The 27690-nt window shown below is 34.6% G+C and overlaps 1 protein-coding gene across 7 annotated transcripts in view; it reads left to right on the plus strand.

The window, feature by feature from the left end:
* The window catches only part of MBD5 (methyl-CpG binding domain protein 5), a 493059-nt gene that overhangs the window by 258756 nt on the left and 206613 nt on the right, over positions 1 to 27690 (plus strand). Inside the window, exons 1-2 of one of the 7 annotated variants that reach the window (XM_009182193.2) lie at positions 21111 to 21133; positions 21702 to 21726. The exons of 5 other annotated variants lie outside the window; for them this stretch is intronic. The gene's annotated coding sequence lies outside the window, so the exon portion shown is untranslated. Of the gene's footprint in view, positions 1 to 21110; positions 21134 to 21582; positions 21727 to 27690 lie in introns of those variants that run through there. One more of the 7 variants, XM_009182191.4, reaches the window with a different exon arrangement.

Here is a 27690-nt window from a genome sequence, read left to right on the forward strand (position 1 = left end):
AGGTAAAGCCCTACCAGTGCCATACCATAGGAAAATTCTGCTTTGAAATCTGCTGCTGATACAGTTTCCACTGGACAATCTTTAACATGCAGCTGGGTTCTGCTGCCTTTGGACACTCATTGAAGTTTGCTGTTTCAGTGTGACCGCAGCTTCCATGAGTAATCTCTGATGGTCTTCTACACCTCTGCCTCACTCTCACAAAATTCAAAGTCCTGGGTGGGAGCATTAGTTTGGTTAACAAAGGTAACATGACTGATGATCAATAACCAAATAACTAGGAAAGGGATTATCCCAGACTTTTTGAGATTTCCCAAAATAAAAAATGTGTTCAGACACTGGGCAGCCATCAACAGACTGTCATTTACATATATGTGTACATGTACACACACGCATACGCAAACACACATATTTGATGATTACTTCCCAGTGCCCGAGATTTCTCATTAAATTGGTAACAGCATGGTGTTCACATACTTTTCTTTTTAAATTTATGTTTTGCTACCTAAAACATAATGTTTCATGGTCTACAGGAGGAAAAACACAAGGAAAAGAAAAGAAAAACTTTTAAAATTCCAGTACCTGATGAAAACAACAGCAACATTTTTGTGTATATTTTTCCAGGCTTTGTTCAATTCATGGAAATGAACTCTTTAGCCAAAGTAGGATGATACTATATATTATATTAGGACCATCTTTTTAAAATTCACAATGTATTCTAAACATGTTTCTATGGCAATTTTAGAAGTACATACTATTCTGTTCTATGGATGTATCATAATTTGATGAAAAATCACAGATTATTGAACAGTTGGGTTATTTAGTTTTTTGTCATAAGCAATGCTTTAATAAAAAATATTTTTCATCCCTTTGCACATTATTGAATTACTTCAGAAAAATAAATTGCTAGAAATGCACTTGCTTCGTCAAAAGATAGCACATTTTAAAGGCTTTTAGTTGTTACCTTCAACTTACTCTTTCAAAACATTATATTAATATATGCATACCTATGTACATTTTGCAATATGGATATTATAAGTTTTTGTATTGCTAATTTGATAGATGAAAAGTAGGATTTCATTTCTTTTATTTGTTCAAAAAGTATTTTTGAGACTCTGCTATATGCTTAACACAGACTTCATTTCTGGAAATAGACAAGCTGCTTACTTTTGTGGAGTTTACATTTTAGGGAGTATGTGAGGTGGCAGGCTGGGGAGAAAGAACAAGTTCAGGAAAGAGAAAAAATAAATGCTTAAATAAATTTGAAAAGAAAGGGAGGATTAAGAGGATAATCCAAATGGTGACTTAGGTTAGTGTGGAGAGGGAGAGAAGTGTTTCAAGAAAAGAGGGAAAGCTTCTCTTTTGATTTTAATATCTAAATCAGGCAAAGATAATACAAGAAAGAAAAATTATAGGACAATCTCACATGGAAACTTCAATGCAGAAACACTAAATAAAATATTGATAAATCAAAGTGAGTTGTTTGTGTTGGTATCTCCTGACCACGTGGGCTTTATTTGAGGAATTCAAAAATGGTTCAATGTTTTTCTTTTTTAAAATCTATCAGTGTAATCTATAACATTGAACAGATTAAAGGAGAAAAACCATATGGTCATCCCAATAGATACATTAAAAGCATTCAATAAAATTGAACAATAATTATAAGAAAAACTCTTAGCACATTAGGAATAGGAGGACAATTTCTTAATATGATAAAAAGGTATTTACAAAAAATAAGGAAAAAACATTTTAAGAATAGCAAGCATGCCACTTTAAAGTGTGAAAGAAAAGGTTACCTGTTGTCATGCAAACTTTTCCACATTATACTAGAAGTTCTACCCAATGCAGTAAGAAAAAGAGAAATAAGAGAAATAGATTGACTAGCAAGACAGAACTGTTATTTGCACATGTTACTATTGCCTATGTAGAATTAATAGAAAATGTCTGCAAATATACTAGACTAAAAATTACTTTGTAAAATAGTAACTCCCCTATCAATAATCAATTAATAAAAAGAAAAAGCTTACCAGTAATAATAACAAAACCTATAGAATAACAAGGATTAACATAACAGGCACTTATAAGCAATTTATCTGAAGAAAACTATAAAACTTTTCTGAGAGACATTTAAACAAATAGACTGGTAAGACTAACACAATAAAATTCAAATTTCTTCCACATTAGTCTGTAAATATAATCCTAGGTTTTCAGATGCTTTGTTTTGTTGATTAAAAGAAAAACAGAAGAACAGATACTTATTCAGTGATTACTGTATGTCACACTCTACGGAGGCTGTTGGGATACAGCAAAGAATGAAACAAGTTTTATCAGGAATCACTGAAGATCTTCTAACATTTAATCTGAATGCCATAAAGAACAAAAAACATGCAGGAGGTATGAGGCTAATGTTGATTTGGGAAGTGAAGGGTGTGAGTAGAAGGAGGAGTTATGCAGGCTTTGACATCTATCCATTTAAAAATGTATTATAAGGGGTATTGAGACCACAGTAGACAGATAAAAAAAGAATTAAAAAGATAGAAATAGATCTGGGTATAGAGAAAGTTACAGTTTGTTTTAAGTGGCATTTCAAATTAAAATAGAGAAAGGATGAATTGTTCAATAGAGTTGTGAAATTTGGGATAAAATGAGTACACTAATCTCACAATTTAGCATCAGCCCAAATAAAGATCAGATGGATTAAAGATGTTTACATTTTTCTGATTTTACTTTTCCTTATGAAATATTTTGAACATATTAAAAAGTACAGAAAATAATGACATTGGTAACTTTTAATCAAATGACATCGCATTGGTTCTGTTTTCTCTCCCACTTTTTTAAAGAAATAATATATTACTGACAAAGCTAAAGCCAATCTCCATTCCTTCCCCTTGCCTCCCTCTCCAGAGGTAACCATTATCCTGAAATCAGTGTGTTCATAGTGTTCATATGAATGGATATTTTTATATTTTTACTAAATATACATTATTGTTCAATAATATATAGTGTTCTTTAACTTTTTAAAATGTTGTTTGCTTTTATGTGTAAGTCTTTAATCCACCTGGTTTTGTTTTATGTATGACTTGGGGTAGGTATCTAATTTGATTTTTTCCATATGAATTACCTATCCTGCAGAAGAACCAATCCTACTCCCACTGATTCTAATAATACATCTTCTGTTTTATTTATTCCAGGTCTGTCCAGGTCTATATATTCTGGGTTGCTATTGTGAACTATTTTTTTTTTCTTTCTCTCTCTTTTTTTTTTTTTTTTTTTTGAGACAGGTTCTCACTTTTTCACCCAGACTGGAGCGCAGTGGTGTGATCTCGTCTCACTTTGACCTCTGCCTTCCAGGCTCAATCAGTTCCCCATCTTGGCCTCCAGAGTAGCTGGGACCACAGGCATGCCCCACCAAGCCCAGCTAGTTTTTGTAAAGCTGTAGTTTCACCATATTGCCCCGGCTGATCACGAACTCTGAGGCTCAAGGGATCTGCCTGCCTTGGCCTTCCAAAGTGCTGGAATCAGCTGGGATGAGTGCACCCTTCCTTCTTTTTTCTTTTGTACAGCCTTGTCTCCCTAAACGGCCCCCAGGCTGGTCTTGAATTCCTAATCTCAGGCGATCCCCCCACCTAGGCCTCCCAAAGTGCTGGGATTATAGACTTGAACCACAGCATCCCCCTCTCTTTTGTTTCTGTTATACTTTATGTTGTCTTTCTATTTATACGAGGCTCTCCTTGTTTTTATTTTTATTGTATATATATTTTTTAGAAGCCCATCTTTCTGAACTGTTTTATTAATTTAGTTGGTAGGCTGAGGGTTTTTTTCATGTCGATTATTTTATCATCAGTAGTTAATTGTAATTCTAAATCTTTGCCATTATTTATATATAATATCATATTCTTATCTGGTTGTGTTGGCTAATTCTTACAAAATAATGTTAAATAAATGTACCATGTACAGTTTCTAATTTGCTAGGAGTATTTTAAATAAAAGTGGATATTGAACATTATCAAATAACTTGAGGCATTTATAGTGATAGTCATTTGGTTTTTGTTTTTTAGCCTATTATTATAATGATATATTTTATTAAATTTCCCAACATAGACATTTCATATTCTCCATTTAAACTCTACTTCATTATGTATTTGGTTTGCTTATTTTTAAAATCTAATATCCATAGAGGTGGGTGGGGATTTCTATTTTTATTTACTTATTTTTATTTATCCTTCATGCCTGGTACAATGCTTGGCATAGAATAGACACTCAGTAAATGTTTACTGAATGAATAAGTGAGATTGGTTTTCAGGTTTTATTTTGTCTTGTCATTGTCATGTTTTGTAGTAAACTACACTAGTTTGATAAATAAAATTAAAGACTTTCTTTCTCTAAGATCATTGAAAGTATTGAAATATCACTAGAATCATTTGTTGTATTCATCTTTAAAAGGGAGCAGCTTTTGTTGCAGTTGTTCAAGTCTGCCTTTCTGGTTTTTGTTTCATTTATTTGTATTTATCTTTATTCATCTCTTATTTTTTTCTGTTTCTTTAGGTTCATATTTTCCTTCTTTTCAGTTTTCTTGAATTCAATGCTTGGTTTATATTTTTTAATTTTTTTAATAAACAGGTTTAAAGCTCCAAGTTTTCTTCTCAGATCAATCCAAAAAAGTCTGTAATTTATTATAGATTTCTTCTTTAATAGAGGTATTAAAGGATACATAGGAGATAAAATTTTAAGTCCTTGTATTTCTAGAAAATTTTTATTTTACTTTTGTATTTAAGAACTGCTTTCCCTAGATATGTGAGTTTAAAATCATTTTTCTCACAACTTTTAAGACATTGTTTCACTTCTTCCAGTGATGTTGATCATATAATTGATGTGTGACCTGTTTCTATCTAGAAGCCTTTAAGATCTCCTTATCTAGTGTTCCAAAATTTTATAGAGATATATCTAGTTGTGAGTTTTTTGAGGGTTTTTTTGTTGTTGTTTTGTTTTGTTTTGGTTTTGGTTTTGTTTTCTTAGTGTAGTATACTTGGCATACAAGGACTTTCAGTCTGAAGTCTTATACCCTTTTTTGTCTCTAAAAAATTATCTTCAATTATATCTATGATTATTTTCTCCTCTATATTTCCCTACATATTCTCATTCTGGGATTCCTTTTAGTTGAACGTCAACCCTTTAGAATCAATCTTCTATAACTGTTAACTTTCTCATATTTTACCCACCTAGTGCTTATATTCCACTTATTGAAGATTTTTCTCAACTTAGATTTCCAAATCACTTATTGAATTTAGCAAGCATATATTCAATTTCCAAGACCTCTTTCATATTTGATGCTTATTCTTTCTTTAAGATATCCTCCTCTTGTTCATGGATACAGTGTATTAGAAGTTTTTCAAAGTTATTTTTGTATTTTATAAATATTCTCCCTTTTCTCAGTGGTTGATATCCCGCCCCCCATTTGTTGTCTTTCTTTTTCTCTTCATTGTGGCAGATGTGACTCATGTGTCTGATGCCTGTTTACTTTTTAAATAAAGTAATAGGAAAGCTCGGATCTCTCTGTGTGTGAACAGACTAGTGTATTGGTTGGCTTGTCTTGGATAAGGTATGCATAATGTTAGCCTTATATTTTGCAACCACTAAATACGAAAGCTGATGTCTCTGATAGAGAGCATTGCCTCTCATTCTAGCCATCCTTGTTCTCAGCAAAATTGTGTTCAATATTTTGGAGAAGAGACCTCCATTACTTCCTTTCTATTTCTTTTTTCTTTCTTTTTTTTTTTTCAGAGTTTAACTCTGTCACCCAGACTGGAGTGCAGTGTCACCATCTCGGCTCACTGCAACCTCAGCCTTCAGGGTTCAAGCGATTCTCCTGCCTTAGCCTCTGGAATAACTGGGATTACAGGCATGCACCACCATACCTGGCTAATTTTTGTGCTTTTGGTAGAGACGGGGTTTCACCATGTTGGCCAGACTGGTCTTGAACTCCTGACCTCAAGCAATCCTCCTGCCTTGACCTTTCAAAGTGCTGGCATTGCAGGTGTCAGCCACCATGCTCGGCTGTCTTCTGACTTTCAATTATTTTTTTGTTTTCAGCCTCATAGGTCTCTACTAAAGTTCATTGTATTTTGTGTTTCCAATTTCCCTGCCTTTCTTGGATTCCTACAGCAGGTTGGCCCCTTCCTCACCTTTTGTCCCTTCCTCTACTGCTCTTCTTTATCCCTCACCACTCCTTCTGATTTCCTTCTTTCTGAAATTTTTTAATTCCCTTTTCCACAAACAGATAGCCCTTTATTCCTTTTCCTTATTGTTTGCTATCCCTTTAAAAATGTATTTATTTACCAGTATTTTAAGGAGATCTCAAGAGAGAAAAGATAGGAATATGAGGTCAGCCTCATATCTCATATCTCACTCTCATAACAAAGACCCATCTTAAGAGCTTTTGCTGCCTTTATTTTTATTGTTAAAATATGGAGTCTGTAATTGATGTTTCAGTTTCATCTTTAGAGAATGGTTTTTAGGCCCTAGGTAATTTTATTTACGTTCTTTATCTTTAGTCAGTTGTTTCTAGTTTTATTACCCTATGATTAGTGGCTGGCCTATAAAATTTTTAATTTTTGGAGTTCAGTGATGTTTTCTTTGTAGTACGGAATATAATCAATTTTGGTAAACATTCTGTGGACATTTGAAGAGAATTACATTCTCTGTTATATACAAGGTTAGGTACATCTATTATGTTGGTTAATTCTTTAATTTACTTGTGGACGTTTGATTTGTAAATGACTTTTTGAAAGAAGTTATTTTCCCAAAACAATTATTTCCATCTCTTCATGTTCTCCTTGAATTTCAAATAGCTTTTATTTTGTATTTCAGCACTATGTTATTTCTAGTATAAAAGTTCATAAAGTACATATCCTCATTGTGGATCTATACTTTTTAATCACTTTAAAATAATTCGTTTTGCCTATATAATACATTTTGCTCTAATTTCCATCGGTATGCTATTGATGTTTCCACTCTGCCTTTTATTATTTCTACTTTTTTAATTGACAAAGAAAAATTGTATATATTTATGGTTTTGAAATATGTATACATTGTGAAATGGCTAAATCAAGCTAGTTAGCATATGCATTACCTCCATTTTTACCATTTTGTGTGATGAGAACACTTAATATCTACTTAGCAATCGTCATTGTGTCATAATACACAATATATTTGTATTAACCACAATTGCCATATTATGCAATAGGTCCCTTGGACTTATTTTTCCTGTCCAGCTGAAATTCTGTACCCATTGACCAGCATCTCCCCTATGCCCTCCTCCCCTCCAGTCTGTGGTAACCACATTCTATTCTCTGCTACTATGAGTTTGACTTTTTTAGATTCCACATGTAAATAAAATCATGCAGTATTTGTCTTTCTGTGCCTAGCTTATTTCACTTAACATAATCCCTCCAAGTTCATCCATGTTTTCACAAGTAACAGGATTTCCTTCATTTTAAGGCTAAGTGGTATTGTCTTATGTGTTCATACACCATGTTTTCTTTACCTGTTCAACTGTTGATGGACACTGAGGTTGATTCCATATCTTGACTATTAGTTGTATAATGCTACAGTGATCACTGGAATGCAGATATATCTTTGAAAGACTTATTTCATTTCCTCTGAATAATACCCACTAGTGGGATCATGTACTAGTTGTTTTTAAGTTTTTTGAGGAACTTCCGTACTGTTTTCCATAATTACTGTATTAGTTCACATTTCTACTTACAGTGTACAAGTGTTCTCATTTCTCTACATCCTTGCCACTACTTATCTTTTTTTTTTTTTTTTTTTTGTAATAGCTATTCTGACAAGTGTGTAGTGATATTTCATTGTGGCTTTAATTTGCTTTTCTTTGATGATTAGTGATGTTGAGCATTTTTCCATATACTTATTCACCATTTGTATGTCTTCTTTTGAGAAATGTCTATTCAGGTCCTTTGCACACTTTTTAATCAAGTTATTTGTTTGCCTCTTGTTGAGTTTTTTGTGTTCTGTATATATTTTAGATATTAACTCCTTATCAATTGTATGGTTCACATATATTTTCTTCCATTCTATAGATTGTCTCTTCACTCTATTGATTGTTTCTTTTGCTGTACAGAAGTGCTTTTTAGTTTGATATAATTCCATTTATCTATTTTTACTTTTTGTTGTCTGTGCTTTTTGTTTGCATTTGCCTGATATATCTTTATATATCTTTGTATTTTCCTTTAGTTTTAACCTTTGCCTAGAAATTGCTAAGGTGCAAGTATCATAAGCAACGTAAAATTCCATTTTGTTTCCTAGACAAGGCTAAAAGTAATATATTCCTAGACAAAGAACTGAATAATCTCACTGTTATTGTGAGAAAAAAAACATATTCTCATTTTATGCTATTTTTTACACTTCTTTTTAGAAAACATTTCTCTTTCTTTCTTTATTGTCTCATCTCCTACTGAAATCACCTTTGCAAAAAGTATGACAATGAGAGAAATCTGACAGAGCTGACTCCATCATGCTTCCAACCTCACAAAATGCCCTTGCTTATTCCTGGGCATCAGTCAAACTGTGCACTAACTCTGGGAGGAATTTAGTTTACAGTTTAACTTTAAAACAAAGATGATTAACAGTCCCTCCCTGAAGCTAACCCCCACTTTGCTTGGGGATTGAAACTGCATTTGTAAAATTAGCAAATTGGCCACACAGTTAAAACTATGGTTCAAGAGTCATGTAGCTGGAGGTCACAAGATTTGTAACTCCCCACTTGTTTCTGTATATAACATCATTATGGTAAAACTTAAGACTGGTGTTTGAGGTATTTTTCAGACCTTGCATTCTGATGGATGAGCTGGCACCATCCTGACCAGTAACCCCTACCAAGAAACTGACTCAGCAGGTTGTGACGCCCCCACCCTCAGGAATAGAAACAGCACAAGAATACAGCTTCGACCTCGTGTGATTTCATCCCCAACCCAACCCATCAGCATTCCACATTCTCCAGCCTCGTACCCACCAAACTCCTTGAAAAACCCTAGCCACCAAATTCTCCCAGGAGACAGGCTTGACAATTATCTCCTGTCCTGACACTGGCCTGCCTTGTGATAATTAAACTCTGTCTTTGCTTCAACACGTCTGCTGTTCTCATTATATTGGTATTTTTGGGCAGCAGGGAAGAACCTAGTTGGGCAATAACAATACATGTACTGGAAAGTGAGAATGCTTGGATTTTCCTGTGTCCCTTATTGATATGGGAAGTCCACTTTCATCGTTTGTACTTTTCAATGCCAGATAATACTTCTTTGCTATTTTATTTTTCTCTTCCTTTATTCTGCTATATCCATCAAGTTTTTCTTAATCTTTTTCTATTCTGGTTCTCATTTGGAAGTTTTATATCATATTCTTATTCTTCTAGTGCTTCATTTCTCTTTCAGTGTCAAGAGCAAAATTGTCTAATACTTTCCCATGTGTACAATGAAACATTTAACATGATTTTGCTTTCTCCTATTCTTATCCTCACCCCCGACACCACCACACAGACACACCACTGTTTTAAAGAAATTATACTCTAAGTTCTGGGGTACATGTGCAGAACGTGCAGTTTTGTTACATAGGTATATGCTTGCCATGGTGGTTTACTGCACCCATCAACCCGTCACCTACATTAGGTATTTCTCCTAATGCTATCCCTCCCCAGCTCCCCGCCCCCTGACAGGCCCCGGTCACACATCACTTTTGTTGAAGTAATCTCAACTTTTAACTTTGGATTAATGTTGCTTATTGTTTTACACTATGTAAATTTTGTTATTTGAACTTAGGCATAACCCGAAATTTTACTGATTTTGTTGCTAATACTTCTTCATAGTTAAAACATTTTGCATTTTTTAAAGTCCTAATTTTTTAAGAAGGATGGTAAAATTTCTGGGTGCTTGCATGACTATGAAATACTTAGTGTCTTTGGAAATGAACGATAAAGCTAGGCTGGGTTTAGAATTCTTTTATAAAAACATTTTACAGTTAAAAATTAATTGAGTGTTTTCCTTTTTGTTTTTCTTTTTTCTTTTTTCTTTTTTTTTTTTTTTTTTTGATGGAGTTTCTCGCTTGTTGCTGAGGCTGGAGTGCAATGGCATGATCTTGGCTCACTGCAACCTTCACCTGGGTTCAAGCAATTCTCCTGCCTCAGCCTCCCAAGTAGCTGAGATTACAGGTGCGCACCACCACACCTGGCTAATTGTTGTATTTTTAGTAGAGATGGGGTTTCACGATGTTAGCCAGACTGGTCTCGAACTCCTCAGGTGTTGACCTCAGGTGATCCACCAGACTTGGCCTCCCAAAGTGTTGGGATTACAGGCGTGAGCCACTGCACCTGGCCTGTTTTCTTACATGTAGTTGTGTGAGAGAAATCTGATGTTAATCTGATTATTTTTTTGTTTTAGATTATGTGTTTTCTTATGCAACCCATATGATTTTGTTTTCCTTTATGCTTTAAATTCGTTAAATTTATAAGCATCACTAGGTTAGTCTAGTTGTCTTTTTTGACTGCATTTGGATAAGCCCTTTGAGTATGAAAATTTATATTTTTTTTTATTTCAGGAAAATTCCCAGTATTAGTTCTTTGATTATTGCTTCCCCTCCATCCATTATCTTCTCATCTTCTCACATTTTTATTACTGGACTCCTGGATTTGTCTCTCTATTAATCAGGGTTCTCCAGAGAAACAAAATTAGTGAGATGTATGTAGAGAGAGGGATTTATTTTAAGGAATTGTCTCACAGGAGTGTGGGGTGGGCAAGTCTAACCTACAGAGCAGGCCAGCAGGCTGGAAATTTCTGCAGGAGGGGATGTTCAAGTCTTGTATCCCAAAGCAGTCTAGGGAGAATTTCTTCACAGAAGACCTCATTCTTTTCTCTAAAGACCTTCAAGTGATTGGATGAGGCTCATCCACTTTACGAGAGTGCTTTACTCAAAGTCTACTGATTTAACCTTTAATCACATCTAAAAATTACCTTCACAGCAACATCTAGACTGGTGTTTGAGCAAGGAACTGTGTACCATAGCCTAGCTGAATTGACGTATAAAGTTAACCATCACAGCCTGGAAATCACTTTTTTTTGGCCCTTTTTTCTTTATTATCTTAGTATGAGTTCTAGGAGAATTTGTCAAAACAGTCTTCTAAAATCACCTGTTTGCTGCTTACAGCATTTATTGCTTGCTATGAATTTGTTAATTTTTATTTAAAAGTACTATTTTCTGATTTTATATTTTTCATAGTTCAAAGTTTTCTCATATTTTATTGAAAAAAATATTTTAATTTGAAATGTTTCTTGGATATTTATATTTTTGTTTTGACTGTTTTTTAAACCTTGGCCAAGCATGGTGACTCATGCCTGTATTCCCAGCACTTTGGGAGTCCAAGACAGGGGGATCACCTGATGCCAGGAGTTTGAGACTAGCCTAGACACCAAAGCAAGACTCTGTCTCTACCAAAAAACAAAAAAACAAAAAGTTAGCCAAATGTGATGGTGCATGCCTGTAGTCCTAGCCACTTGGGAGGCTGAGGCAAGAGAATAGCCTGAGCCTGGGAGTTGGAGGCTGCAGTAAGCTATGATCCTGCCACTGCACTCCAGCCTAAGTGACAGAGTGAGACCCTATCTAAAATAAATAAATAAAAATAGAATTTTATTTAGAAAAATGTCAAAGCTGTACAATATTTTTATGCATACTGTAATTAATATTATTCCACTTTTCACTTAATCAATTACCATTTGTCATAATTGGTTTCTCTCTCACCATACACATACATCACTTATTTTGCTAAACTATTTAAGAGTAAATTGCCGACCTTATAAACTATTACTTAAATACTTAAGCATGTATCTCTGAACAAGGCCATTCATTTACATTATTTAAAATAGTTGTGAAATTCAGAAAATTTAACATTGATACAATATTAATAATAGTCTATGTTTAAATTTTTCCAGTTATTTCAGTAATGTCTTTTTATAACAATTTTTTCTCCAATCTGGGTTCCAGTTGAGAGTTATACATTGCCTTTAGTTATCATATAAAAGATTTTTTGAAGTAATTTGCTCTTTCTTGACATAAATCTGTTTCACAGATATTTGATATGACTCCTTAGAATGTGCCTCTTCTTTTTATATGTATGATGACTTTTCTTTATTACCTTTAAAGAGTAGTTCTGCATGTTTAGTATCAAGATTTCAGAATTTGGGGTAAAAATTCTATTGGTTCTTATTTTTAAAAATTAAATGCAAAGGAGAAGAGAAAGTTTGTATTTTCTCTCATTTTGGTATACTCAGTTGTGGTACTTTTGGCTCTGTGGCTTCGGAGAACAATTGTGTCTCCCTTTCTTCAACATCACTCTTAAGGGGCAATTTTCAGTTGTCCACAGTATTTATAAAGTGTTATGTTAAGTCCAGTTGAGAATACAAAGTGTGTGATCTGGTTCAATGAAGAATAATTATTAAGGTAAGGCAAGTAAAGAGCATTTATGAGACATGGTAAGAATTTATGGAAAGTTCAAAGCCTTGAGTCTAAAAATATGAATAATATTTGGGTGATAGGGGAAACATTCCGATAAGAGTTTAGGATAAATATAGATCATTAAAATTTGGTCTTAGTGTAACACTAGGAAGCATATTGTAGAATTCACTCCTTTATTTAAATTTTACCAGAGAAAACACAAAGTTAAATATGTAGCTAATATACATTATGCATATAATACAAACAAATATAAATATATGTATAAATTGTTCAGTTCATCTAAGCTGTCAAATATTTCCTAAAGTTGTTTTTAATATTCTGTAACTTATTTTTTAGAGACAGGGTCTCACTCTGTTGCCCAAGCTAGTCTATTGAACTCTTGGCCTCTAGCAATGTAGTTTTTCGTCTCTACTTTACCTGTAATTACTTAAGCAATGTAGTTTTTTGTGTCTACTTTATCAGTATTATGTACTGTTTTTCATTCATAATGCCTTATATTTGTGCCTGTTTCATTTTCTTCATCAGTCCTGCTAGAGATTGGTCTATATTATCATTATTGTCCTCTTTCTTCTTTCTTACATTTACTCTTATTTCTTTTCTCACTTATTTGATTGGGACATAATTGATTAGCTTTTGATCTTTGTTTTTCTAATTTAATAAATGCATTGAGGAAATGCTTTTTATTGTTTTAACTAATTGAACACTTTTAATATCAGGTTAATTAAGACATAATTTGCATAAAGTCAAATCACCTTCTTAGTGTATAGTTCTGAGTTTTGGCATGTGTACACATTCATTTAACCACCACCATAGTCAAGACACAGAACCTCCGTCACCCACGAACATTTTCTTGGGTCCCTTTGTAGTAAATCCCTCTCCCAGCTTCAGCCCTTGGCAATCAATGGTTTGTTTTCTGTCCCTGTAGTTTTACTTTTTCCAGAATGTCATCTAAACATAATTACACCATATGTAGCCTTTGAGTCTATCTTCTTTCGCTTAATATAATGTATTTGAGGTTCATCCGTATTGTTATTATGATATTGCGATCAGAGGGCTGGTTTATATGATTCTGATTCTTTGGCACTTATTTGGGCTTATTTTGAGGTTTAGTGTGTTATCTGTTTTCATGAATGGTCTGTGTGTGTGCTTGAAAGGGATTCTCTCTTTTTTAGTAGAGTTGTATATATAGCTGATAGAGATGCTTGTTGATTGTGTTGTTCAAATCTATTTTTACTAACTTTTATCCTTATAATCCATCAGGTTTTGATAGGGTTGTGTATGTGTATGTGAAAATCTCTCACTGTGTCTGTGGATTTTTCCATTTCTTTGGGTAATTTGTATGTTTTTAAGTATATTAAGGCCATCATTTTAAAATCTTCATACATTTTTTAATGCCACTTTTTTCTCATTTAATGTTTATTTGCCCTAAATTCTATTTTTTAAATTTATTTGTTTTAGTCAGGGTTCTCCAGAGACAGAACCAGTAGGATATATCTAGAGGTATGTGAAAGGGATTTATTAGGGGAATTGGCTCACTTGATTATGGAGGCAGACAAGTCCCATGATAGACTGCAAGCTACAGAACCAGGAAAGCCGATAGACTCGCTCAGTCTATGTATGAAGGCCTCAGAACCAAAGAAGCTGATAGTGTAATTCTCAGTCTAAGACTGAAGGCCTGAGAGCCCAATAGGCCACTGGTATCAGTCCTGGAGTTCAAAGGTTGGAGAACCTGGAGTTCTGAAGTCCAAAGTCAGGAGAAGAGTATCATGACTCCAGGAGAGAAGTGGTGAAAAATTGCCCTTCCCGCACTTTTTTGTTCCATACGGTTCCCCAAGTAATTGGATGGTGCCTACCCACATTGAGGGTGGATATTTTCCACCCACTCCACCAACTCACATGCCAGTCTCCGCTGGGAACACCATCACAGACACACTGGGGCAGCCTAGTCATCCTAATCAAAAGTGAAGCCATCAAGTTGTCATAGCTCACACCTGTAATCCCAACATTGGAAGGCAAGGTGGGAGGATCACTTGAGGCCAGAAGTTCAAAACCAACCTGGGCAACATAGTGAGATCCCATTTCTAAAAAATGGGAAAAGTTATCTGGGTGTGGTGGCATGAGCCTACAGTCCTAGCTACTAGGGAGGTCGAGTCGGGAGGATCGTTTAAGCACAGCAGTTCGAGGGTGCAGTGAGCTATGGTTGTACAACTGCACTACAGCCTGGGCAACAAGCAAGACCCTGTCTGTAACAAATAAAAATAAAGCAAAATAAAGCAAAGCCATCTGAATTTCTCTTTCAGCAGAAAAAGGTCAGGCACAGTGCCTACTGAAACATTGAGAGTAATTAATTGTTTACCAGCTGTCTGAGTATCCCTTCATCCAGTCAAGATGATACCCACAATCCACTATCACAGTATTGCTTTGCTACTTTTCTTTTGGCTAGTATTTACTTGGAATATCATTTCCCTTCTTCTTTATTTTCATTTAGCTCTAGATGTATCTCATGTGAGCATCATAAAGCTGGATTTATTTTTCTAATTCCATTCTGATAGTATTTTTCCTTTAAGAAGTTAATTTAATTTATTATAGTTACACACTTGGACTCTTTCTTTTTTAAGAAGTGAGATGTCTCTGTGTTGGACAGGTGGAGTGCAGTGGCTATTCACAGGTGCAGTCATAGTGTACTGCAGCCTCAAACTTCATAGGCTCAAGTAATCCTCCTGCCTCAACCTCCCCAGTAGCGGGGACTAGAGGCACATACCACCACACTTGGCTTTGGGCTCATTTTAACCGTTTTATTGTGGTTTTGTTTAGTTAATTTTTCTTCACTTTTTTCCTTCTTTCATGACATCTGTTGAACTGATATTTCTCTTGGTTGCTTCTGCTTTTTTCTTTTTTCTCGTTTCCTGGTTTGGAAACTACAGATTTGTATTTCTATTCTTTTAAAAACTAACTGCAAAAAAAAAAAAGAAGAAACAAAAAAAATTAACCACCAATTTTAATATACATGTGGACTATATTATATTTCTCAGAGTCTAAAATCATTTACTGTATCCTTTAGTTAAACAATCCTTGCACATTTTATCTGCTGTCTTTCTTTACAGGTTTTCTAGAACTTAATTCACCTTTGTATTTTGTGGACTTTATTTTAAAAGGGACAGTAGTTTGATTTCCATCCTCACAGTTACTTCTTATGTCCCTTGCCTTCCCTCAATGTTCAGTTTTCTTTTTCTCTGCTTTTTGTTTCATTTTTCTTGAGGTGGGTATCTCACTCTGTCACCCAGGCTGAAGTGCAGTGGCACGATCACAGCTCACTGCAGCCTTGATCACCCATCCTTCCACCTCAGCCTCCCGAGTAGCTGGGACCTCAGGTGCGCACTTCCCGCCCAGCTTATTTCTGTATTTTTGGTAGAGAGGGGTTTTGCCATGTTGCCCAGGCTGGCCTCAAACTCCTGCACTCAAGTAATCCACTCATCTCAGCCTCCCAAAGTGCTGGGTTTACAAGCATGAGTCACCACGCCTGGCCTAAAATTGTTTTCTTGCTGTGAAAAGTAGTTATTTCAGCAAGCACATGTAGCAGGTAAACTACTTTTTGTAGTTCTAAAAATATCTTTATTTTGGCCTCTCTAATTAATGGTAATTTAGCTAATTTTCAGTGTTTAGGTTACAGTTATTTTTACCTCAGCAATTTGAAGATCAGACTCTAATATCTTTCAGTATCTTTTGAGAGAAAAGAAATCTCCCATTTAACTGTTGTTACCTTACAGATCATCTTTTTCTCTCTGATAGCATTAAGACTTCTTATTAACCTTGATTTTGTACTTGCTCTGTGGTGGATTGAGGTGTGGATATATTTTTATGGATTTTATCTTCTCTGGATTTGATGATAATGATGCTTTTAATCTAAGGTATTCTACTGACCTTTAGTACTAGGGATATCTTAGACATTATCTGTGCAAACATTCTTATCTGCCATGGCTTCTATATTCTATTTCTAAAATTTGTTCTGTGTTAAGGCTTGTATCCTCCATGACTTTTAACGCTGTTTCAGTTTTCATCTCTCTGTATTTCTGTATCACATTCTCAGTGAATTGCTCAATCCTGTTTTCCAGTTTACTAGGTGCCTTTTCTACTATATCCTTTTCTAATATATCCTCTCTACTAGGATTTTTCTTTTTCAAATAATTAATTTCAATTTCCAAGAATTTTTGTCATTTTTTTCTGTACATCAATTCTTATATTTTCTTTTGATTTTGTTTTCAAAATTTCTTATTCTTTTTTAAGATATTTCTTCCTTGACTTCTGTATGAATATTCAACTCTTATTTTTATGTTTTATTTTGATTGCTCTGTAAATATATTTCCTCTTGTATTTTTTTAAAAAAATTCATGCTCTTTCAATTGTGTTTGTTGGCTTTCTTAGCTTTAGTTTTCCTCAAGTGCTTTGGAAATCATTTTGCAGGTTCATCCTGACAGTGACTTTTTTTTCTCTCTATCTCTATCTCCTTCTGTTTATCCCAATCACTGAGTCAGTGGGTGGGATTGGCTTAAGTTTTAGGAGCTAGGATTTGTCTGCCTCCTCTGTCTTCCTGGTTTTATATAATGGTTTATCTCCAAAAGCTTTTTTCAGCTTCTTTTCACAGTTTGGGGAATCACATCTTAGTGCCATTTTTATGCACTGAGACTTGCTCAAGTCTTTTGCCAGGTGGTTCTTTTTAATCTCCACTAACATGCAATATTAACCCTTGGTGCATCTAACTGCTACTAGACCTGGAGCTTAACTATTCTATAATGTCAGCCTTGCATACTACTTTGTGTTCGGTTACACAGTGACTTTTACCTTTAGTACGGCAGTATCTTGATTTTTTCTTTGCTATATCTCTTATACTTTATTCTTTTATACTTTGTCAATAATATATCTTATACTTTATCTGTAATTGCTGAGTACTGTTTTAAATAGAGAAGTCTCTAAAGTGTCTATTGCCAGTACCATCTTGACCAGAAATCCTGTCAAAACAGTTTGCACATACGTATTTGGAAATTAGGATATGACCTAATTTCTTTGGCATATATGTGATTCATTCTATTTATTTGTTTAATGCATAGATATGCTACAGCAAAACAAGAATAAGAATACGAATTCATGTTCTCAGGGCATGACTTCCAGACTCAAATTGGGTGGATTCAAATTCTGTTATTGATACTTGCTTCCTGCATGACTCATCTTTTCAGTACCTTTGTTTCCTCATCTGTATTTATGACATATCTACTTCATAGACATCTTGAAAGGATTAAATAAAATCTCAAAAACTCATGTTGTTCAAGGTTAAAAAATATGTATATATATAATGTGTGTGTATATATGTATAATTAGCATAGCAGTGTGAACCCTCAATGAATGTTAGCCATTATTTGTACAGTGGAGTTGCATGATACACATGTTTAATGTATAAATTCATTTATAGCCATTCTCTTTTGTAAAATACATGTAGCATAATATATTTTAGACATATATATTACTATATATGATATATTAAATTGTACTTTAAAATGAAATATTATCAAGGTTGTTAAACTTCCCCTACACTGTATTTCTGTACTTTCTGGGTCATTTAAATGATCCTCAAAAGTAACTTTGACTACTGGATATTTTTTCCATATAGACTGAGTTTTAAGACTTAAACCACCGCTCCCCTCCTCATCAGATGCAATTATTAGTTGTCTCTATACTAGTCAGTGTATTTTTATGTCAGGCATTGGCAATTATATAAAGCTGTACAGTACTGAAAAATCATTTGGGCTCAAAATCAGAAGATCTAGGTTCAAGTCCGGCCTCTTCCATTATCCAGTCACCTCACCTTTCTGGATGTCAGTTTCTTCACTTATAAAACAGAGATGATAACACCCACACATCAGAGTGTGTGTAAAGATTAAATGCAATAAGGTGTGAGAATGCAATCTATAAACTGTGAATCACTAGATAGTAGCTACGATTGCATGTCTTTGTTACAGCAGCTTCCTTCCATATTTACATAGTCCTATAGAAAGGAGGTAACCCTGAGCCTGGAAAGTTATTGGATCTCCAATCCATCGTGGACTTTTTGCAGTAAGGAAAAACTCTCAGTGAGAGTTTTATGAATAATGATTCTTTGGGGATGGGAGTGAAGTAGATATACATTATCTGGTATTTGTATTTGACAGCTTTAACTGCTAAGACCAAAGTATTAGAATCCTTTGCTCTTTCAGCCACAGCATACAATATTTAGCTTTTAGCAATTGGAAGCAGAAATAGGAAACCTAATTTTAGTCCTGAGGTAAGTAGAGCAGGCATTTCCTTTCCTATTCAGATAAAATTATTACATACCTGTAGTGGAATATGCCGAACAAATCTAAGAACTAAGCCATTTATCCTTCACTGATGGCCCTATTTTAAGTCACAAGAAATGTGCTCTCCACCAAAGTCGCTAATACAGTTTTCTCCTCCTCCTTCACACGCAAATATAGCCAAAAGTACTCTAAATGGATCATATCTATGCTTCCTAGAGCAGTGCAAAGGTTAAAGTAAAATTTCTGCTTCTGGGAGCCCAGAAAAAGGTTAGCACACGAACATAGCCACACTCAGCTGCTTTATAAACCCTTTCTTTCTTAACTATCTTCCTAACTTGCCACATTTGATTCAAAAATCAAAACAATATTAGAAGGTATATACTGTATATCCTGCTTTTACCCCGTTCGGCCCCCACTACCACCCACTTCTGGTCACTGTTATCACTAGTTTCTTTTGTACTCTTCTGGTGTTTGTTTATATAAACACAAATATAACAATATAGATACAGATGTATTTTCCCTCTTCTTACACAAATGGTAGCATACTATATCTACTATTTTGTCCTTGCATTTTTTACTGAATAATTTATATTGGAGTTTCGGGGATTAAATCTCCACTCATGGAGAGCTTCTTCATTTCTCTTTAGAGTTGCATCTTATTACATTAGAAGTATATGCCATTGCTTATTTAACCAGCCCCTCATAAAGGAACACTTTTTTTTTTCAATCTTTTGCTGATGTAAAACCAGCACAGTAAATAACCTTAAATATTGTCATTTTGTATATACACAGGATATCTCTAAGGTACATTTCCAAAGGTATGATTACTGAGTCAAAGAGTGAATACATTTTTTAAGAATTTTCCATTATTTCAATCACCTCAAAACAACAGATAATAAGGGCATCAGGGAAGGAACCTGGTGGCCGTGTTGTGCAGGCAGACTTGCCTTTGATCTGGGTTTCATCCTTGACTTGGTCATGGCTTTGGGCAAGTTACCTCCCATTTCATGGAGCCTTGGTATCACCCTCTATCGAAAGTGGGGGCTGGTCCCTGTCTCAATGGAGTAATTATAAAATTAGAGGAGATAATGGCTGGATCTTGTCTGTACTGCCACCTTTAAGATGCTGGGATTATTAACCAAAAAATGGCTACAAACCTGATGCCAGGCTCACTTGCTTTTTTTTCTTTCTTTTTTGTTTTTAAATTATCAGATTGTAAAATGACTTTTTCTTTCCTTTGATGTACTATTCTATCAATTTTAATATATACATAGATTTGTGTAACTACTCAGAATCAGAATACAAAATAGTATTTTTAATTTGGATAGATACGGGCTAGTTGCTCTCCATAAAGGTTGTCTACCCACACTGCACTCTCCCCAACAATATATGAGTGACTTTTTCCTCACAGCCTTGGCAAATGATAGAGTTGGTTATTTGTTTGCTGTCTGTTATTATAGCCTTCCCCATGCAGAAACATAGCAGCAGACTAGGGCCACAGCAGCTGTCTGGTCCTTCTTCCCTTGATTAAAGTTCCTTAAGCCACAAATCTGAAGCTTAAAAAGAAAAATAAATACTAAACAGAGGCCTCATATTTTAATCACATTTCAGAGCAGCTACTTTCCCCATCTGCTCTTCAAACAGCTTAGTTTACAGCCCTCTGTTATTCTGAATAACTGAAGGATAACTGAAAGAGCGTAGAAAAAGTCATCTCAATGACAGTTGTATACCTTTGACATGGTAACTGTTCTTGTTCACAAGTTCCAGTGCACATACAACCTCTTTTTTCTCATCTGCCTCCTACCTAATGTCAACACATTAGAAATAAAAGCTGACTAAGATCTTATCGTGTTGAATTTTATAAACATACTAAAAGAAAGAATGATATTAATAGAATTGACATGAGAAAATTGGACTAAACTGTTTGAAACATCTACTTTCTTTGTTGTAGATGTAAATTAACCAAACTTAACCAAAATATTAGATTTACAAATCTCTGGCTTATGGGCCAGATTCAGCCAACAGGCTTGTATTGCTGGCCTCACATAATCTTTCAAAATTAGGAAATATTACATTAAAATCCAGATTTTCCTGAATAATGAGAATATCTGAGAATAATATGCCCATATTATCACATCACCACTGTTAGTTGGGGCATATACTCTAATTCACCACATTTTTTTTTTTTTTTTAAATAGAGACAAGCTGTCACCATGTTGCCTAGGCTGGTCTGGAACTCCTGAGCTCAAGCCATCCGCCCACCTCGGCCTCTCAAAGTGCTGGGATTACAGGTGTGAGCCACTGTGCCTGGCTTCTAATTCATTACGTTTTTATACGTGATCACTTTATTCATTTTTTTCTACTTATTCTTCAGAATACTGTATAATTTAATAAAAATTTTAAAAAGTTTTAACAGCAGCAAGCACTTCTTTTTGTTATTAGTATTTTCAGATGTCCATATAGTATTTAGCAATAATATTTCAGTTGAAAGAATTTACAGTTATTATGACTAAAGTGTTTGTTCTTACAGACATGAAATCTGCCATTTGATTTAGTAGTTGGATTATTTAATATAAAGCTTTTTTTCCCTTTTAATATGTGAACATATTTTCTTACCATTTTGGGAAACTGATTTTTATTACTTTCTGAATGATTCTTGCTTTTTATCATCTGATATATTGATTATTTCATAATCATGTATGTTATTTGACTTTTAATATATATCTTTTAAAAACTTTAGTTGCTGAGAAATGTTGGGCCAAGGTTCATCAGAGTTATGATCATATTTCTTCTGCATTTCGATCCCCGAGCTGACAAGCAGACTTACCATATAACTTCTCATTGATTTTAATTTTCCAGACTTTGCAGATCCCTGTTTATTTAGGTGAGCTGTAATCACTTTCTTACCCTACTCCCTATACTCTCTGCATTGAAATCTATCATTTTATAAACAAAGATTGCAGATGATGCACATTGCTTTCTTTGTTAACACTGTACCAGAACTATGAATGCTTTGTTTATTAGCACAATTAATTAAGGTTTGCCTCTGTTTTAAAAAAGGAATTAATTTAATCTGGTTGTACTCATTTTTAAGAAGCAAAATTATTTTTATGACTTGTTCTTTGTTATTATTATTGTTGTTATCTAAGAATAATTGCTGCCAGAACAAGGAATCTAAATGAAATAGGAACCAAAGATTTATAGTAAAGGAACCAAAGATTTATGGTAAATAGTAGTGGTACGTTTAGTGGGACTTAATTATGAAAAATATTTAACAGAAGGCTATTTAAATGCAAGTTATAATTTGTGGGAATAATGAAGAGCAACAAAGGATAAATGACACTTTAATTTTCATCTTTGTAATTTCTAACAAAGTTGATGGTAATGCAATATGACATCTTGCCCTTATTGTTTACCTTTCTATTATGGTTTTTAAAGAGGTTCTTGTTTTTTGCAAAAATATTCAGAGGGTTTTTTAGTTTTCCTAAAGGTGTCTCCAGTCACTAATGTTTATATTATTCTCCTTTCAAACACCCATCGAATCATGATCCTTGCTTATTTTCTTTATTTCACTATTCAACTGCTCTTACTGGCTTTGTGATGTGAGTAGTGTTCAAATATAATTTTCATTAACTCCATGAAATCCCACATCTTTCCCAATATTGACTTTGAGTAAATTTGCATATTTTTATAGGCATAGATAGCATCCCAAAAGAACAGACATGTTTACACCATCCAATGATTAGAGAAAGACTGACCAACAAAACTTTTGTCATGAAGAGTAAGAACAGGCTCTTCAGTGTTGAGGAGGGAAGGATATTTGAGAAGGGCCCAATTAGTGAGTGATGCATGTATCAGTCAGTTTTTTATGTTGTTAGAACTTTTGATTGGGTAAAGAATATTCAGGTAATGGGACCTCTCTCCTGTTTTGCCTTCAGTCTTCCGAATATGGGAATTGTCTTAGTCCATTTTGTGTTGCTATAACAGAATACCACAGATTGCATAATTTATAAAGAAAAATGTATTTCTCATGGTCCTGCAGACTGGGAAGTCCAAGGTCAAGGGGCCTATGTCTGTTGAGGACCCACTTGCCATATCATCCCAATGGCCAAAAGCAGAAGAGCAATAGAGCATGTGTATAAGATAGAACAAGAGAGGGTCAAACTCACTTTTATAACAAACTCACTCTCACAATAATGAACCCAGTCCTATGATAACCACATTAATTCATTTATGAGGGCAGAGCCCTCATAACCTAATCACCTCTTGAAACTCCCACTTCTCAACGTTGTTGCATTGGGGATTATGTTTGCAACGCATGAACTCTGGAGGACACATTCAATCTATAGCACAAACGGTGAATTTCTGGATAGCAAGATTCTGAAGCTTTTCAAGTTTATTATAAATGCTTTCTCATCTCAAATAACTCATCAACTATGGCATTTTTTAAGTACCATAAAAGTGTGTGTTATGTTGGTGTGTGCATGTGTATAAACTTCAGACCTTTAAAAAAGTGATTTCTTCACAGTAATAAGATGGAAATTCATTCATAGCATTGACTAAAGTGGGCTGCCAGTGTTGATAGTAACATTTATTTAGCATGAATAATATTCTACTATCCAAGAAGGATATTTTGCTATGTCATAGATATGAAACAAAAGAACCTAGCGCCAATTGATTTACCATTATATTATAATAGATGCTCCAAAAAAAAATACATACCAAGGGAAAAAAGCCCCGATAATTGGACTAGGTGAACCATAGGTGCAAGTAACTACTCAAAGCAGGGGTTTGTTTAGTGTAATCTATTACAAGATACTTTGTTAGAAGTAGGTCTTGAAGTAGAAATAATAAAAAGGAAAAAAAAAACAGTTATCTAAAAATGAAATGATTAAATGTTATAAACACTAAACAGAATTTTTTAAAGGCTGATGCTTATGGTTCAAAGACTTTTGAATAATTAAAGACCAAGACTTTTCTATGTTTTCTATATGTTTAGTAAGTTCTGTAATTAATAAATCTTATCCTAATCTGAAATGATCTCTCGCATCTGAATTTCCAGAGGCTTCATTTTTCTGTATTATATCTTTGACAAATAATTTTGTGCAGACCCTGAACAACTCTTCTGCTGTTTTCTGAAACTATTTGTTTAAATCTCATATGGTTATTGAACTACTTTTGTGCTAACAACTTCCCAAACAAACTATAAGCTTCCTATAATCCTTCATATTTCCTAAAATTCATTACAGTGCCTTGCTAATAGCAGAAATGGCCAAAATAGTTTTTTGATTTGAATCAAGCTGATACAAACTCATTCTTTTACACAATAAGAAAAATTAACTTTACTCTTACTTAATGTATAGTACATTTATCTCATAAAGCTATGCAAAGTCTTTATAGCAAATATTAACAATTTCTGCTTTTATGAAACTTATAATTTCTTCTTTCAATATAGGTTATGAGTGGAATTTCAGATTCATGTTCTAGAGATTTGCTAAGACAATAGTGCTTGTGAGGGTAACATGACATGTTTGTGAAAATGTCCAGAAACAGGTATTTTCTTACACTGTGGGTAGGTATAAATTAGTACAACTCTTGGTAAACAACTGATCTATGTATGTATACCATACCTAAAGATGTTATTATCCTTTCACCCAGTGTCTAAAAATCTGTTTTAAGGAAGCATAGAAAAAGCATTATCCACAGGAAACTTTACAACAGTATTTTTAACTAAATTTGGAAACAACCTAAATGATAAACAATAGTGAATGGTAATGAAAAAATTACGATGCAATAATGTCTTGTTATTTTACATAATTTTTTCAAATAATTTGCTTAAATGTGGACTTTCTTTTTAAAAATGTACAAAATTTAGTATTATCACTACTTTGCAAAAAATGAAAGCAGAAAAAAAGTCTGAGAAAGATATGCAAAAATATCAACAGTTTAATAGTTATTTGATTTTAAATAATAGGTCTGTTTTCATTCTTACACTTATTTGTATTCTTTAATAATCCTATAAAAATCCTGTATTACCTTTTTTTTTTTTTTTTTTTGAGATAGAGTCTCACTGTGTCATCCAGGCTGGAGTGCAGTAGCACAATCTCAGCTCACTGCAACCTCTACCTCCTGAACTCAAGCAATTATCCTGCCTCAGCTTCCCAAGCAGCTGGGATTACAGGTGCCCACCACCACATCCAGATAATTTTTTTGTATTTTTAGTAGAGACGGTGTTTCGCCATGTTGGCCAAGCTGATCTTGAACACCTGACCTCAGGTGACACACCTGCCTCAGCCTGCCAAAGTCCTGGGATTATAGGCATGAGTCACTGCACCCAGCCAAAAATCATGTATTACTTTTTAAATGAATGGAAAACTTAGCTGCTTTTTTTAAATCTAAGAAACAATAATCATTCTCTTGGGAAAGATATATTTCTTTTTTTTAGTTTTTTAGTTTTATGTGTATATATATACACACACACACACACACAAACACACACATTTAAGTCCTAGGGTACATATGCACAATGTGCAGGTTTGTTACATATATACACATGTGCCATGTTGGTGTGCTGCACCCATTAACTCATCATTTACATTAGGTATATCTCCTAATGCTATCACTCCCCACTCTGCTCTCTGCCCGACCAGGCCCGGTGTGTGATGTTTCCTTGCTGTGTCAGGGTGTTCTCGTTGTTCAATTCCCGTGATGAATGAGAGCATGATGGATTTTGTCCCTTCGCGATGAATTTGCTGAGAATGATGGTTTCCAGCTTCATCATGTCCTACAAGGACGCTCAATCACACATATGACTGTAGTATTCCATGATGTTATATGTTTGCATTTTAAGTAATCCAGTCTGGCATTGATAGACATTTGGGTCAGTCCCAAGTCTTTGCTATTATTGAATAGTGCATAATAAACATCGTGTCATGTGGTGACATAACAGCATGATTTAGAATCCTTTGGGTATATACCCAGTAATGGGATCACTGAGTCAAATGGCATTTTTAGTTCTAAGATCCTTGAGGAATCACCACACTGTCTTCCACAATGGTTGAACTGGTTACAGTCCACCAACAGTGTAAAGTGTTCCTATTTCTCCACATCCTCTCCAGCACCTGTTGTTTGCTGACTTTTAATGATACATGCATTCTAACTGTGTGTGAATGTGGTATCTCATTAGAGTTTTGATTTTTTGCATTTCTTTGATGGCCAGAGATGATGAATGTTTTCATGTGTCTGTTGGCTACCTGCCTGTCTTCTTTAGAGAAGTGTCTGTTCATATCCTTTGCCCACTTTTTGATGGGGTTGTTTGCTTTTTCTTGTAAATTGTGTTTCTGTAGATTCTGGATATTGTAGCCCTTTTACAGATGAGTAGATTGCAAAACTTTTCTCCCCATTCTGTGAGTGCACTGTCCATTGGTAGTTTCTTTTGCTGTGCAGAAACTCTTTGGTTCAATTAGATCCCATTTGTCAATTTTGTCTTTTGTTGCCATTGCTTTAGTGTTTTAGACATGAGTCCTTGCCCATACCCTATGTCCTGCAGATAGTAGTACCTAGGGTTTCTTCTGGTTTTTATGGTTTCGGTCTATTTAAGTCTTTAATCCATCAGCGATTGCTTTTGTATAGGCGTGAGAAGGGATCAGTTTCAGCTCTACATACTGGCTAGCCAGTTTTCTGCTTCATTTATTAAATAGGAATCCTTTCCCATTTCTTGTTGCAATCAGTTTACATTCTAGTCGAATGGTTTGAATCCTTGAAATGATGACATTATTTCCCGGGAGAGCTCATTCTGTTGTTGGTCTATATCTGTTTTGGTGCCAGTACACCATGCCATTTAGTTACTGTAACCTTGTAGTATAGTTTGAAGTCAGGTAGCGTGATGCCTCCAGCTTTGTTCTTTTGGCTTAGGATTGTCATGGCAATGTGGGCTCTTTTTTGGTTCCATGTGAACTTTAAAGTAGTTTTTTCTAATTCGGTGAAGAAAGTCATTGGTAGCTTGATGGGGATGGCATTGAATCTATAAATTACCTTGGGTAGTATGGCCATTTTCATGATATTGATTCTTCTTATCCATGAGCATGGAATGTTCTTCCATTTGTTTGTGTCCTCTTTTACTTCATTGAGCAGTGGTTTGTAGTTCTCCTTGAAGAGGTCCTTCACATCCCTTATAAGTTGGAGTCCTAGGTATGTTATTCTCTTTGAAGCAATTGTGAATGGGAGTTCACTCATGATTTGACTATCTGTTTGTTATTGGTGTATAAGAATGCTAGTGACTTTTGCACATTGATTTTGTATCCTGAGACTTTGCAGAAGTTGCTTGTCAGCTTAAGGAGATTTTTGGCTGAGACGATGGAGTTTTCTAAATATACAATCATGTCATCTGCAAACAGGGACAATTTGACTTCCTCTTTTCCTAATTGAATACCCTTGATTTCTTTTTCTTGCCTGATTGCCCTGGCCAGAACTTCCAACACTATGTTGAATAGGAGTGGTGAGAGAGGGCATCCCTGTCTTGTGCCAGTTGTGAAGGGGAATGCTTCCAGTTTTTGCCCATTCAGTATGATATTGGGTGTGGGTTTGTCATAAATAGCTCTTATTATTTTAAGATACGCTCCATCAATACCGAATTTATTGAGAGTTTTTAGCATGAAGGGCTGTTGAATTTTGTCAAAGGCCTTTTCTGCATCTATTGAGATAATCATGTGGTTTTTGTCTTTGGTTCTGTTTATATGCTGGATTATGTTGATTGATTTGCATATGTTGAACTAGCCTTGCATCCCAGGAATGAAGTCCACTTGATCATGGTGGATAAACTTTTTGATGTGCTGCTGGATTCAGTTTC

Source organism: Papio anubis, chromosome 10 (genome assembly GCF_008728515.1).
Source record: "Papio anubis isolate 15944 chromosome 10, Panubis1.0, whole genome shotgun sequence".
NCBI classification, from domain to species: domain Eukaryota; kingdom Metazoa; phylum Chordata; class Mammalia; order Primates; family Cercopithecidae; genus Papio; species Papio anubis.